At 40.6% G+C, this 15,306-nt stretch overlaps 1 long non-coding RNA gene across 1 annotated transcript; it reads right to left on the reverse strand.

The window, feature by feature from the left end:
• Positions 1-9,177: 9,177 nt before the first annotated feature.
• Positions 9,178-11,688, reverse strand: LOC127544999 (uncharacterized). The gene is made up of 2 exons (XR_007949578.1): positions 11,217-11,688; positions 9,178-9,506 (listed from the first exon to the last, which is right to left on the reverse strand). It is a non-coding gene; the product is annotated as an uncharacterized LOC127544999 (long non-coding RNA).
• Positions 11,689-15,306: the final 3,618 nt, after the last annotated feature.

The raw sequence follows: 15,306 nt of genomic DNA on the forward strand, positions 1-15,306 counted from the left end.
GGTACTGTAAATGCCCCCTAAAAGAAAAAGAAAAAATTCGGATTTCTCCTGTTAAAGAGAAGGCCAATAAATGTTACATGGATTTTCCAGATCACAGGAATGCTGGGTCCCTAAGCCCTGAAATGTGGAAGGGATAACTACAGAATCCATTTAATAAATGCTTGTTGTGCAAACCGCTAGAGGGCGCTATAAGGGATTGAACACTAGTTCTGGAGTCAGGAGGACAGAATTCAAGTGTGACCTCAGACATTTGAACACTAGCTGTATTTATTTACCTCAATTACTTCTCAAAATAAATACACTGATTGAAAACCACACTCCAAACATTCTCTTCAATGAAGAAAAAATGTTGAAGAAACGAGGAGAGAAGATTAAAGAAGAGAGAGGGAAGGTAGTGGGACTAAGGGACTCAGGTGAAGGACTAGTCTGGGTAAGAAGGTCATTAGAAGAAATCCCCAAGGATCAGGGCCGGGCTGTGTAGTTATCCTCCAGTCATTTTTCAGTCGTATCTGATTCTTCTTGACCCCATTTTGGATTTTCTTGGCAAAAATACTGGAGTGGTTTCTCGTTCCCTTCTCTAGCTCATTTTACAGAGGAGAAAAATGAGGCAAATAGGATTTAGTGATTTACCCAAGATCACACAGTAAGTGTCCAGGTCCAAGTTCCTAATTCCAGCCTGGTACTCTATCCACTGTGTCACCTATCTGTCCATAATTTAATAGTTTTTTTAATGACTAATAAATAAATGTATTTATTCTTTTAAGAAAGGCTTGTTGGGGAAGCTATGGTGGTGCATGGATTGAGCAGCAGCCCTGAAGTCAGGAGGACCCGAGTTCAAATCTGGTCTCAGACACTTAATACTTTCTAGCTGTGTGACCCTGGGCTATATCCTATAACTTTACCCTAATTGCCTAAGGAAATCAAAGGAAAAAAGAAAGGGAAGATGGAAGGGAAGAAGGAAAGGAAGGAAGAAAAAGAAATTTTATAGAGGAGATGGAACCTGAGATGAGTCTCACATGAAAAGAGCTCTGGCAGATAGATGTGAGAAGTGAAACCATTCTAATTGGAAGTGGAAGAGGAAAGTTCTGTCCAAATGCATGAGGCAAGATATGGAACAGCAAATTTAGTAATGTTATCCAGTATGGCTGGAACATAATGCAGATGAAGGGGAAGTTTGGGAAATAGATCTAGAATGGACTTGAAAGCCTTTGAGGAGGGACCTGTGCCTTTGGAAGATAAGCTATTTGACAGATATGTTAGAGGGAAAAGGAAAGGGACTAGAAATAGGGAGTCCCATTAGTAAATCATTTCAGCAGTCATCACTTCTCAATGGTAAGTGATAGAGATGGCCTCCAAGGTTGTGAGTAGAAAAATTGTGATACGGGAGCCAACTGCCACTGGCTGCTGGAGGTCTAACTCCGACCTGTAGAATGGATCTCTTCCTGTGAGAGGATGATGATTGTAGAGGGCTGAAGCTCTGAAAAAGGTGTGCTTGAATCAGACAAGAGAGCACTGAAGAATAATTAGGTAATTCAATGAGAGAAAATGGCTCTATAAACATATTTTTGGATAAATGACTCTCCTCATGATTGGGGCTTGCTGAATGCTTGGTGGTGAGTTAATGGTAAGCAAGGATTGGAGGACTGAGGGAGAGAAGTCAGGGAAAAGGAGAAGAGAGGCTGGAGACTCCAGACTCCAGAATCCAGGAGACATCTTTGGCAAGCCACATGGCAGCTTGCCTGCCTCCTTCACTTCTCCCCCTAAAGACCAAGGACTTTGATTTATCCTGACTCTGGCTGATCCTGAACCCTCCAGGTAGCTAGCCCATACTTTACAGATGATGATACAAGGAGACTGAGAACCAGTTACTGTTCTCTAACCTCCCTCCTCTTTATTTATTATTATTAGATTATTATTATTTATTATTGAATAAAATAAAATGTTAAATAAAAGAAAAAGAAAAAAAGAAAAGGGGAGTAAGAGAGGCAGGCCTAAGTGGCATCTTGCTCATTCCCCAAGGTCAGAGACAAACAACAGCGACTCTTTTGACTGGGCCACACATATAGTCTCATCCCCATCAATGAATGCATGTCAGCTGAAGAGGTGGAAATGGACGTGCACTTGGGGGGCAGAGAAAAAGAGGCTGAAAACCATGATAGTTAAAAGGAAGTCACATCCCACAGAACTCTACCTCCCTCTCCGGCAGAAGCAGTATGAATCTCTGCTAACATCTGTCATTAACAGTTAATAAAAGGTTAACCCAGCCACAAGAAGGAAGAACTTTCAAAGCAGGGCAAGATTATCCATCACGGATACAATTTTGAGCCTAGGCCTCCTCTGCTTGTTCACTCAGGATCTCAGGAAGATTGACAGCCCCTTGTGTCCTGAATGGTTTTGCACAAAGGTTCCATCAAGTTCCATCAATAGCCAGGGCCTTAGTCCCTGGAGAGAACTAAACCTTGAAGGTAGCGCCAATAACTTCTAAGCAAAAACTGGCTTAAGCTGCCTGCGATAATCTTAGGATATTGTGCTCCCCACAAGCCCACATCATTCTCATAGACATTGGCACCCATCTGATTCCTTCTCGATTTGTGGAGATACAAGCAAACCCTCTCCCCCAAGCAGTTAACATATCTGGTCCCTTCCATTCACATTTTTTAATTGCTCTATGGTTTGTTCTTTCACCCGTTTGTTACTTATTAAGCCTCCGTTTAAGTCTACATTTTTTGTTCATATTTTAACTTAGGTACAATTTTTAATTGTGTAATGATCTAATATGTTCTGAGACAAATAAGGATAGAGGACAACCTTAAAATTAAGATCTGTATTCAAGTCCTACATCCAACACACACTAGATGAATGACTCTGAGCCAATGTTAAACTCTGCTGCCTCAAGGCAACTAAGATGCCCAATTACATTAGGGGAGGGAATTTATACTCTAAGGAATTCTCGGCATTGAGGAAATCATGAGTCCAAGTAAAAAGAATCTAGGAATTTATTTCCATTTTTTACTGAATTCTTTATGTTCTAGAACATGAACATTCTTTGTCATAACAGAAATGATGATTGAGACTCCTCTTCTTTACAATTCATTTGAGACAAAATAGATTTCCCTTAAACATTATGTGTATGTATAAATCCCTATTTTAGTTGTTACTTTTGGGCAATATAGTATAATTTTCTTATATATTCTACAATTTGCTTCATTTTTCAGATCGAATTCAGACCATTACCATTCAATTTCAATGGATTGTTTTTCATCCATAAAATCCTATTGCATTACTATTGGGTAAATCAACACAACACTAACAGTCTACACTGCCAGCAATAATTCAATTTTAATCTCTGTGAACGAACCCAAGGACATATGAGGATTCAACTTTTAACTGATAACTTAAAAAAAATATTCTTTTTGGTGCAGGGGACAGAGAACTAGCCTTGGAAGACATGATTCAACTCTTGCCTCTCGCATTTTGGTTGGTAAATATGGGTAAGACAGTTATACATTCAGCATCCCGGGCAATTCTCTAAGATCATATCTTACAGAAGCACAGCCAATGCATCAACAAGAGTTTCACTAGGAATTTCCAACACCTCCGAAGTAAAAAGTGGAAAGTGATAGGTGAACCTCTGAGATTTGTTCCTCCGTTATCATGGAGGTTAAGGAACAATGTAGATGAATAAGTACATGAATGGTCCACTTAGTTCCATCTAGCAGCAATGAGGAATAAGCTTGCAATCTAAGAAAAGCATAAAATTTCTTCCTCTAGAATATAGAGTATTCACAGGGAGGACTGGCGAGACTTACATGAACTGATGCTAAGTGAAACGAGCAGAACCAGGAGATCATTATATATTCCGAGGATGTATTCTGATGGAAGTGGAACTCTTCGATAAACAGAGCTTTAATTGATCAAAGATGGACAGAAGCAGCTACACGTCAAGAAAGAACACTGGGAAATGAATATAAACTGCTTGCATTTTTGTTTTCCTTCCTGAGTTATTTCTACCTTCTGAATTCAATTCTCCCTGTGCAACAAGAAAACTGTTCGTTCTGCACACATATATTGTATCTAGGATATACTGTAACCTATTCAACATGTAAAGGACTGCTTGCCATCTAGGGGAGGGGGTGGATGGAGGGAGGGGAAAAAGCGGAACAGAAGTGAATGCAAGGGATAATGCTGTAAAAAATTACCCTGCCATGGGTTCTATCAATAAAAAGTTATTTAAAAAAATAGAATATAGAGTATTCAGTAGAGTATTCCCTACCATTGTGTCCACAAATGTGGCTCCCCCCTCACACCTTCCTAATGTAGCTCAATGGTCCAGGATGTCCTGCATCCACCGTTTCTCATCACTAGACTATCCCTGGCTTATGTTTGCATAATCTGGGATTTGCCCGTTCTACTTTCTGGTCACTAGCACTATACTTGTGTATACTTTCCTCTGTTCAGGCAAAGATCATCCTAACTGCTCCCTACTTTTGTAGCCAGTTGGATTTCTGGGAGATAGAACACTTCCTGTAAATAATGACTTAGTCTGATCTGAAGCTTCACTTCAAAGCCTAACAATGTCATCTGTATTTCCTGAGAAAACATACTTTTGATAGATTTTAAAATGGCAAAACTTGGAGAAAACAACAAAACACACCCACTTTCTTCCCCTTAGATGACAGGTGGAGAGAGCTTGCAGGTGAAGGACGTTGAATATACTGTCAAAAGCATTCATTTTTAGCACAGCATTTTTGCTAAGAGGGTTCACTGTGTAGCATTTTGAGAAATATCTAGTGCAAAAAAAGGGCATCAATAGTAAGTGTGCACACACATGTGCACGTGTCTGAAGTTGGAAAGGTTTGGGATACAACTAAGACATCATCCAGCTGTTCCCCGCGTCCTTTTTCTTGATTTCTTCCTCAATTCTGGCTCCTTGTGCAGGTTTTTCATTAATATCTAAAGTTACCTTCATGGGGGGAAGTCTCAACAGAAAGTATGGAATAGTCGAGAGCCAGATGTCAGACCTTGGGGAATTTTTACCTGGAGGAAATAAGGGAAATGAATGAATGAAAAAGCATTTATTAAACATCAAATGTATACCAAGACCTTTACTAAACACTGGGGATAGATATATATATATAGAAAACAAAAGAAACCCTTCCCTTAATAGGTTTACATTCCAATGGGAATATTGAAATAAAACATAGTGGAGGAGGAGCCACAGTGGTGCACTTTGGTTACAGAGGAGTAAATGGGGGCAGAATGGAGCAGACTGACCTCTACACCAGAGCAATGGCAGAGTTGATTTAACTGATCATGGTTCCAGGAGTGACAGAGGATTCATAATGGGAGCAGGAGGGAGGAGAAATCTGGGCAGGTGTGAAGCAGAGGAAAAGAAAATAAGGAAAAGGAGAAACATCTCTACTCAACTCAGACGAGAGGAGCAGTAGCTACGTGTGCTCATTGACCTTGCAAGTAAACAAGGAAAAAGGAAAGTTATCAGGTTCTTGCTTCCTGGAGAAGGGAGAAGAAATGAAGACCAACTGGCAAACTACAGCAGCCCCACCTCCTGCTTTTGGTCAAACTGTCGCATGCTTCTAATCACCTAAGACCCAAAGCGGTAACCCAATCCCATGCCTTCCCCCCCCTCGCCTCCCCTCCCCCCGCCTCCTGTTACCTCCCGTCACCAGCTTGCCAGTAGGAATTCCAGATAAAACCTCGAGACTGACAAGAGAAGTCAAACTCTGTTGCTCCTGCCACACACATCCCAAATATTCCTCTGCTGCCAGGAGATACATGGGGGAGCAATGAGTTTTTCTCCTGCTTCCTCCCATTCAAAAAGCTAGAAATAATCATTTGTTAGCCAAGGAAGGCAGAGCTAGGACATCCTGTAACAAGACAAAAACAAGTCTATATGCAGCTGGTAAGGAGCCAGTGGAGAAAGACTGAAAACGCATGAGACAGGGAATAGGGCTAGAATAAGGGCTATAGCACAAGGGAGAAATTTAATAAAGGCACAGGCAGAGAATGAAGACTTACCAAAGAGAAGGGACTGGATGGCACCGTGGAAAGGCCAGACAGTCAGAGGACCTGGGGTTGAACTCCGACTCATCACTTATTGTGTAACCTTGGAAAAGTCGATGTAAAAACCATCTACCTCAAAGATTCATCAAACTATTCTTTAACTGGCATAACTATCAAGGGATGGGCCTCAAATCTCCTTTGCCCTCAGGTTCCATTCTCCGATTTCTGCCATACTAGAGGGAAAGGGGACCAGCCATGTCTGCTCACTGGGATGCTGGCTTAGGACTACTTGGATACTTTCAGTCATGGGACAATGACACCGCTTGTCGAGAGACTTTTTAGAAAGTTGTGATAATGGCTTCCAAGACTCTGTGAAGCTTTTGACTATTGGTTTTAAAATGTTCTTTTGAATAAATGACACTTATACTGCCTTAAAAAATTGGGGCAGTTATGTGGTATAATATGTGGTATAATAGATAGCATGCAAAGTAGGGAAGAGAGGTGCTTGAGGACTTGAGTAAACAAAAGCACTATAGAGTAACCACTATAGAAAATTTGGGATTTGCTTCTGATTTTTCATTTTACTGTGAGTTTTACTAATTTTAGCTAAGTGTATGCAATGCTTAAAACCCTCCTGAAATTCATGATCTTCAGAAGATTTTATTAGTATTAGAAGATGTCAAATTCCTACATTCATTACACATTCAAAAGATTTCTCTCCAATATGAACATTTTAGTATAAACATAAAAACTATAGTCCTAAGGGAAAGCTTTCCTCACCCTATTATTTGTAAAACTATTGCGTGAACTTTCTGGTGTTTGGTAAAATGTGGGCTCCTGTGAAGTGACTTTTCACATTTATAAATAAAGCTCCTCTCCATTGTGAACTCTCTGTATTAAGATGGGTCCTTCTAATGGAGGATTTCCCCAATTCATGTTTTTCTCTCATGTGAACTCTTTGATGTACAATTTAAGAGCTGTGTTCAAGCAGAAAGCCTTTCCACATTCACTAAACTGAGGTTTCTCTCCAATATGATCTTTGATGTACAAGAAGATGCATTTTTCAGAGGAAGGACGTTCTACATTCTACCTATATATAAGGATTTTCTCCACTATGCATCTATTAGTGTTGCATAAGTTTTCTGTTTGTTTGTTTTCTCAAATAAGGCCTTCCCACAATCTGTGTGCATGCATAAGGTTTCTCTCGGTGTAAATTCTCTGGGATCAAACAAGTTCCTTCATTTGAAAGGTTTTCCTACACTGTGTTCATTGTTCAGGTTTATTGTAATAACCGTGTTAGCACCCTTAGAATCAGCCAGAGTCAGGATAAGCAAAAGTCCTTAGTCTTTATTCTTGCTCTTTAGGGGTAGAAGTGAAGGGGTTGGAAGCAGGATCTCTGCAACCTTCCTTTTTCCTTGTCTACAGCCAAAGTGACTCTTGCTCGTCTTACTCCACCCCCAGTCCCTCCTACAATTCTCTGTATACACCAATCATCGAGCCAGCACAGAAGAGTGCTAAGGACCATTTTCCAACCATATACCCATAGAGTATTGTCCAATTGGTACTTAGCCTCAAGTGCTTGGGTGTCCTGACCTCAGTGCATTGACTCAAGAGTTTCAGCCCTCTACATCTCCTGCTTTCTTTTGTTTTAGAACACAGGTAGTCTTGCCATCCCTGACTTCTCAGGGAGGTGAGAACCCCAAAATGAGGTGATCACACCCTCCCTGACTTCTCAGGAAAGGAAGTGAAAACACCAAAAAAGAGGTGATCATTCTCCCCGACTTCTCAGGAGGGGAGGTGAAAGTACTGAAAAGGAGATGATCATGCCCTCCCTGACATCTCAGGGAGATGAAAAACACCAAAGGAAAGTGGGGATTGTGAACAGGTTTCTGGGCTGAAGGGTTTTATTAGAAACAGTTATGCACAAACCCATCAGCATGGGAGGTATTACACAAGCACATATCAATATTGCACAGGCTAGTAGTGATGACTCTCCGCACAACCACTGCAGGCTCAATGTGGTGCAACAAACATCAATTGTACATGCAAGTAGTGATATAACAAACAATATGAATCACCATAGTGTTGTAAAAGATTTCCACAAGTTCTAAAAGAAGGGTATGTAAACAACAGTCACACATACGCCTTCTTCAGCAGCCAAGAGATAGTCCAAAATCAATCTATTGTGCATTGCTTCACATGTCATGGGATCCAATGATTCCCACAAGTTTTTGAAGTCCTGCAACAGTCTTTTCATATCTCAGAGAATCCAGTGATTCCTGAGAGTTTTGCAGTTCTACAATTGTTGATGTCCACAAGTCAAACGCCATAACTGCCGTGCTCATTCAGTGGTGAGCACAGTCAGCAATGAAACCACCAGATGTTTCTTGGGTCTTCTTCCTTTCAAGGTGTGCTCCATCTCTCTCTGATAGACAAGGTGAATATGGCACATTGGCACCCATCTGATTCCTTCTCCATTTGTGGAGATAAGAGCAAACCCTCTCCCCCAAGCAGTTAACATATCTGGTCCCTTCCATTCACCACTTTCTGGGCCTCTCCACATCACCTGGCGATTAAAGATAATGGAGAGGCTTGCACTGGACACTGCCCTTCCGGTGGGTTATAAAACCTGCCTGCCACAGCCAATGCACCTTGTCAAATATCAATAAGTAGTATAAAGAGCTAGATTTACAAGTTCTCTAGGGTTGTCTGTGGCTCCCCCTTACTTTTGTTTTCAGAGGAGCATCTTAATGTCTCTGTTTCTCTTCTCTACTATTGCCTGTAGTTGAGGATTAAAAGGTATGCTAGTGGTGTGTAAAATCTTACACTGTGCACACAAGTGTGCAAAATGTTCAGAAGTATATGCAGGTCCATTGTCTGTTTTCCTTGCTTGTGGCACACCCATAATTGCAAATGCTTGTATAAGGAATTCAGTGATCACTCAGGCTGTCTCTTTTGCTGCTGATATTGTAAAAGTGAATCCTGAAAAGGTGTCTACCACAACATGGAAAAAAGACATATGACCAAAAGATTTATAATGGGTCAAATCCATTTGCCACATTTCAATGGGTCTCAAACCACAAGGGTTCTTCTCTGGAGGCAGTGTAGGAGCGTGGAAGGGAAGGCAAGGTGTACAGGTTTTTACTATGCTCCTAGCTTCCTCTCTTGTTATTCCAAATTGTAAGCGTAAAGCTCGAGCAGCCTGATGATATTTAGAATGAGATTCTTGGGCTGCCTTTCAAAGTGCGCTCCATCTGTTTCTGATGGACAAGGTGAATACAGCTCATTGGCACCCATCTGATTCCTTCTCCATTTGTGGAGATAAGAGCAAACCCTCTCCCCAAGCAGTTTATCTATCCGGTCCCTTCCATTCACCACTTTCTGAGCCTCTCCACATCACCTGGCGATTAAAGATAATGGAGAGGCTCGCACTGGACACTGCCCTTCCGGTGGGTTATAAAACCTGCCTGCCAGAGCCAATGCACCTTGTCAAACATCAAGAAATAGTATAAAGAGCTAGATTTACAAGTTCTCTAGGGTTGTCTGTGGCTCCCCCTTTCTTTTGTTTTCAGAGGAGCATCTTAATGTCTCTCTCTTCTCTACTATTGCCTGTACTTGAGGATTAAAAGGTATGCTAGTGGTGTGTAAAATCTTACACTGTGCACAAAAGTGTGCAAAATGTTCAGAAGTATATGCAGGTCCATTGTCTGTTTTCCTTGCTTGTGGCACACCCATAATTGCAAATGCTTGTATAAGGAATTCAGTGATCACTCAGGCTGTCTCTTTTGCTGCTGCTATTGTAAAAGTGAATCCTGAAAAGGTGTCTACCACAACATGGAAAAAAGACAGAGGACCAAAAGATTTATAATGGGTCAAATCCATTTGCCACATTTCAATGGGTCTCAAACCACAAGGGTTCTTCTCTGGAGGCAGTGTAGGAGCATGGAAGGGAAGGCAAGGTGTACAGGTTTTTACTATGCTCCTAGCTTCCTCTCTTGTTATTCCAAATTGTAAGCGTAAAGCTCGAGCAGCCTGATGATATTTAGAATGAGATTCTTGGGCTGCCTTTCAAAGTGCGCTCCATCTCTTTCTGATGGACAAGGTGAATACGGCTAGTTGGCACTCATCCGATTCCTTCTCCATTTGTGGAGATAAGAGCAAACCCTCTCCCCAAGCAGTTTATCTATCTGGTCCCTTCCATTCACCACTTTCTGAGCCTCTCCACATCACCTGGCGATTAAAGATAATGGAGAGGCTCGCACTGGACACTGCCCTTCCGGTGGGTTATAAAACCTGCCTGCCAGAGCCAATGCACCTTGTCAAACATCAAGAAATAGTATAAAGAGCTAGATTTACAAGTTCTCTAGGGTTGTCTGTGGCTCCCCCTTACTTTTGTTTTCAGAGGAGCATCTTAATGTCTCTCTCTTCTCTACTATTGCCTGTACTTGAGGATTAAAAGGTATGCTAGTAGTGTGTACAATCTTACACTGCGCACAAAAGTGTGCAAAATGTTCAGAAGTATATGCAGGTCCATTGTCTGTTTTCCTTGCTTGTGGCACACCCATAATTGCAAATGCTTGTATAAGGAATTCAGTGACCACTCAGGCTGTCTCTTTTGCTGCTGATATTGTAAAAGTGAATCCTGAAAAGGTGTCTACCACAACATGGAAAAAAGACAGAGGACCAAAAGATTTATAATGGGTCAAATCCATTTGCCACATTTCAATGGGTCTCAAACCACAAGGGTTCTTCTCTGGAGGCAGTGTAGGAGCGTGGAAGGGAAGGCAAGCTGTACAGGTTTTAACTATGCTCCTACCTTCCTCTCTTGTTATTCCAAATTGTAAGCGTAAAGCTCAAGCAGCCTGATGATATTCAGAATGAGATTCTTGGGCTGCCTGAAATAAAGGAGTATTGACCAACATGGTTAGAAGGCTATCTGCCTTTGAATTACCATTCAAAATACCATCTCTCTGATGGACAAGGTGAATATGGCTCACTGGTACCCATCTGATTCCTTCTCCATTTGTGGAGATAAAAGCAAACCCTCTCCCCCAAGCAGTTTATGTATCCGGTCCCTTCCATTCACCACTTTCTGGCCTCTCCACATCACCTGGCGATTAAAGATAATGGAGAGGCTCGCACTGGACACTGCCCTTCCCGTGGGTTATAAAACCTGCCTATCAGAGGCAATGCACCTTGTCAAAAATCAAGAAATAGTATAAAGAGCTAGATTTACAAGTTCTCTAGGGTTGTCTGTGGCTCCCCCTTACTTTTGTTTTCAGAGGAGCATCTTAATGTCTCTGTTTCTCTTCTCTACTATTGCCTGTACTTGAGGATTAAAAGGTATGCTAGTGGTGTGTAAAATCTTACACTGCGCACAAAAGTGTGCAAAATGTTCAGAAGTATATGCAGGTCCATTGTCTGTTTTCCTTGCTTGTGGCACACCCATAATTGCAAATGCTTGTATAAGGAATTCAGTGATCACTCAGGCTGTCTCTTTTGCTGCTGGTATTGTAAAAGTGAATCCTGAAAAGGTGTCTACCACAACATGGATAAAAGACAGAGGACCAAAAGATTTATAATGGGTCAAATCCATTTGCCACATTTCAATGGGTCTCAAACCACAAGGGTTCTTCTCTGGAGGCAGTGTAGGAGCGTGGAAGGGAAGGCAAGCTGTACAGGTTTTTACTATGCTCCTACCTTCCTCTCTTGTTATTCCAAATTGTAAGCGTAAAGCTCGAGCAGCCTGATGATATTTAGAATGAGATTCTTGGGCTGCCTTTCAAAGTGTGCTCCATCTCTTTCTGAGGGACAAGGTGAATATGGCTCATTGGCACCCATCTGATTCCTTCTCCATTTGTGGAGATACAAGCAAACCCTCTTCCCCAAGAAGTTAATGTATCGGGTCCCTTCCATTCACCACTTTCTGGGCCTCTCCACATCACCTGGCGATTAAAGATAATGGAGAGGCTCGCACTGGACACTGCCCTTCTGGTGGGTTATAAAACCTGCCTGCCAGAGCCAATGCACCTTGTCAAAAATCAAGAAATAGTATAAAGAGTTAGATTTACAAGTTCTCTAGGGTTGCCTGTCCACTGTGTGAGTGGACCTGCAAGATATCAATCTTACCTGGATGCTTTCTCACTTGCTCTTGAAGTTCCTAAAAGAGCTGATATATATTAGAGGCTACAAATTTTATTTGGGCTATGGCAATTTTTTGTACCACACCTACTGAACAGGCTAAATCAGATACTCTATTTATCCCTCCTGGATAATAAGTAAGAGCTAGAATGATCGCATACAATTCATTCTGCTGAGTGGACTGAAAGGAATTCTGAGTACTCTCTTTACAGTTAAGTCACAAGAGTATACAGCACAAATATTCCGTTTGGATGCATCTGTAAAGAGAGTTGGTCCTTTAAGAGGACCTTTAAAAACCTTTTCTTCAAGAATCCACTGTCAATTATCTAATAGTCGGGTTCTCTTTAATGGAGTCCCGTGTGTAAAATTTGGAGCCATAGCTAATAAAATTTGCCACTCTGGGATGGTTTCACAGCATACATTAATTTGTGCATTAGTATAAAAGGTGTATATCTTATCCCAGTTAACTGTACTGCTCGCTCAATGGCTTTTAATAAAATTCTAGCCATAGGCACTGGGTAAAGATTAAGAGTTTGTTCTGGTTGTGTTGGGAGGTTCACCCACTCTATCACACACTGTCTGCTTGATGAAGGACTGCTGTGGGTGCCTCTTGTGTAGCAAAAACTGATATTTCCAAGGGTTTTTGAATGACATTCAACCACATTGGATAAAGTCAGTTCAAGTTCTCTGAAAGACTTGTGAGCTTTTTTTGTAAGCTGGCGTGGTGAGTTTAAAACAGTGTCTCTCCTTAAAGTGTCATTTAATGGTTGTAATTGATAGGTAGTCAATCCTAACCCTCGACACATCGCTTAGATAAGAGCTGTAGTCAGGCAGAAAGTCTTCCCATAGTCATTACGTTCTTAAGATCTTTCACAGTATGGATAATCTGATGTCAAATGAGGTCTATCTTCCAACTGTCTGGAATTGTCTGTTTGATTTCAGACCTCCTGTCCCAACCTGAAAGAGATAAAAATGTAAATATTCCATTTCCTGCTGCATTACACTTAATCATATCTCCTATCGCCTCAATCAATAAAGATGATCAAATAATAAAATATACAACATATGACACATTAGCTTTGTGTACTATAATGAGCTTTTACACTTTAAAATAAGCTTCTATACCAACACTACAAGAAAGTCTAAGACAGAAAAGAAACTCTCACATTCATCAAATCATTCATACCAGCACTTTTCTGATTAAAAAAATCAACAGGTTCTATTGGGGAATGTCTAAGATACATTCCTCTAACACAATATTACCTCACTTTAAAAAATGACAAATATGAAGAGTTCAGCGAAGCAAGGAAAGACTTAGGTGAAGTATGACAGGGAAATAAGAAGAGTAAACAAAATATACGATGACAACAAAAATACAACATAATATGTAATTATAAGGACAAAGGATGGTCCCAGAGCAGAGTTGAGAACATGTACCTCCCTCCCTTCATGGCAGAAGTGGAAGATTCCCAGTATGGAACAATGTATACGTATATTAAATAAAGAGGTGACAATTTGTTAGTTTTCAATTCGTTTCTTTTTTTTTTTTCATTTTTTAACCGTATAAGGAAAAGCTTGTTTAATAGGGGAGTAGGAAGAGGTATATTTAGAAATAATTGTGAAGTAAAAATAAAATAGATTGATAATAATAACGGTTTAAATGGTGCAAGATTCCTTGAAGGATATAATGCAGGTCTTTTTTTTAATTAGAAAACTAGTAAATATGTATTTATTCAGAAAATATTATTAGAGAAGTGGCTACTTGTCAGGCATGTTAAGGTGAGGTCTCCTCTCTCGTATGCATTAGCATAGATGTTTGCCGAGGTCCCTTCCAATTCTGAAATTAAGTATCAGGGCAGGGCAGGCAGAAGAGGTAAACTAATGCTTATTAAATGGGTTTGTTACTCTTGTGGCAGCAAAGAACAAGTTGGGGGGTTCCATAAACAGTGAAATGCTCCAGACATTCATTTTTCCACATATGTTCATGTCTTCAAGTCCTAGAACACTAAAGGAACTCTTGGATGAGAATCTTAATCACTTAAAAGAGTCTGGCCTAGATCCACGCAGGGAAGAACTTGTAGATAAAAAATGCCTAGTGTCCACACCCTAACATGCAGCTAGATGGGCAACATTCAGAATTCATCCAACAGTGCAATTTTAAAGCTTAGAACTACAGTTTTTGTATAACTATGTATACATATCTTGGATTTAACATATACTTTAACATATTTGACATGTATGGGACTACCTGCCACATAGGGGAGGGAGTGGGAGGAAGGAGAGGAAAAGGTGGAACAGAAGGTTTTGCAAGGGTCAAAGTTGAACAATTACCCATGCATATGTTTTGTAAATAAAAAGCTATAATAAGAAAAAAAATTTTAAACTACAGTTTTTGGGACCTTAAATTTATTCATATCTTAGAAGGATGGACACTGCAAAAGGGTAATAAGTTGTTCTAATAACTGAAAAGGAGAAAAGGCTGAAATGCCTTTGGGAAATGAAACGTCCCCTTAATGTCCCCAGACTTCTCCCTGACACAAAGATTCGTATCTTACATACAAATATTCTACACAGGTGTTGATGACACATATAAGAAGAATTTCAAGTATTACATATATAAAGTCACTCTATCAAAGGCCTTTGATTTCATTAAGTGTGAAAACTACTTTCCTCCACCAATACTGGCTGCAACTCATCTAGAATTTTAGTTTTACTTACATAAGGTTGAGAAAGAATCACTGATAAGGCTCATACTCACATAGTTACCATCAGAGGTAAGGTATAGAGCATTACTAAATTCATAAGGAAAGATTAAAAATTTGTCAGAGAAACTGTCTGCCTATAACGGATAAATGGTCCAAGAATATAAAGAGAAAAATCCAAATGGGAAAAGAAACACAAATTTAAAAGTCAAATGAAAAATCACTCAAACCTTACTAATCAATCAACTGACCATGAATTGGAACAATTGCCAACAAATGCGGTTTAACAACATGACGTGATTCCAGCGCAGGAAGAAAAGCGGCCTTTGTCACTCGGGCCGCCAGGGCTCCTCCCGGATCCAGCCGCTTTTCTGACCCCGAGGCCCTGCGGGATTATACAAAGAGGGGTCAGTCCGCCAGGGCCGGGCTCGGGGCTAAGCGT

Source organism: Antechinus flavipes, chromosome 1, assembly GCF_016432865.1.
Source record: "Antechinus flavipes isolate AdamAnt ecotype Samford, QLD, Australia chromosome 1, AdamAnt_v2, whole genome shotgun sequence".
Classification (NCBI taxonomy): domain Eukaryota; kingdom Metazoa; phylum Chordata; class Mammalia; order Dasyuromorphia; family Dasyuridae; genus Antechinus; species Antechinus flavipes.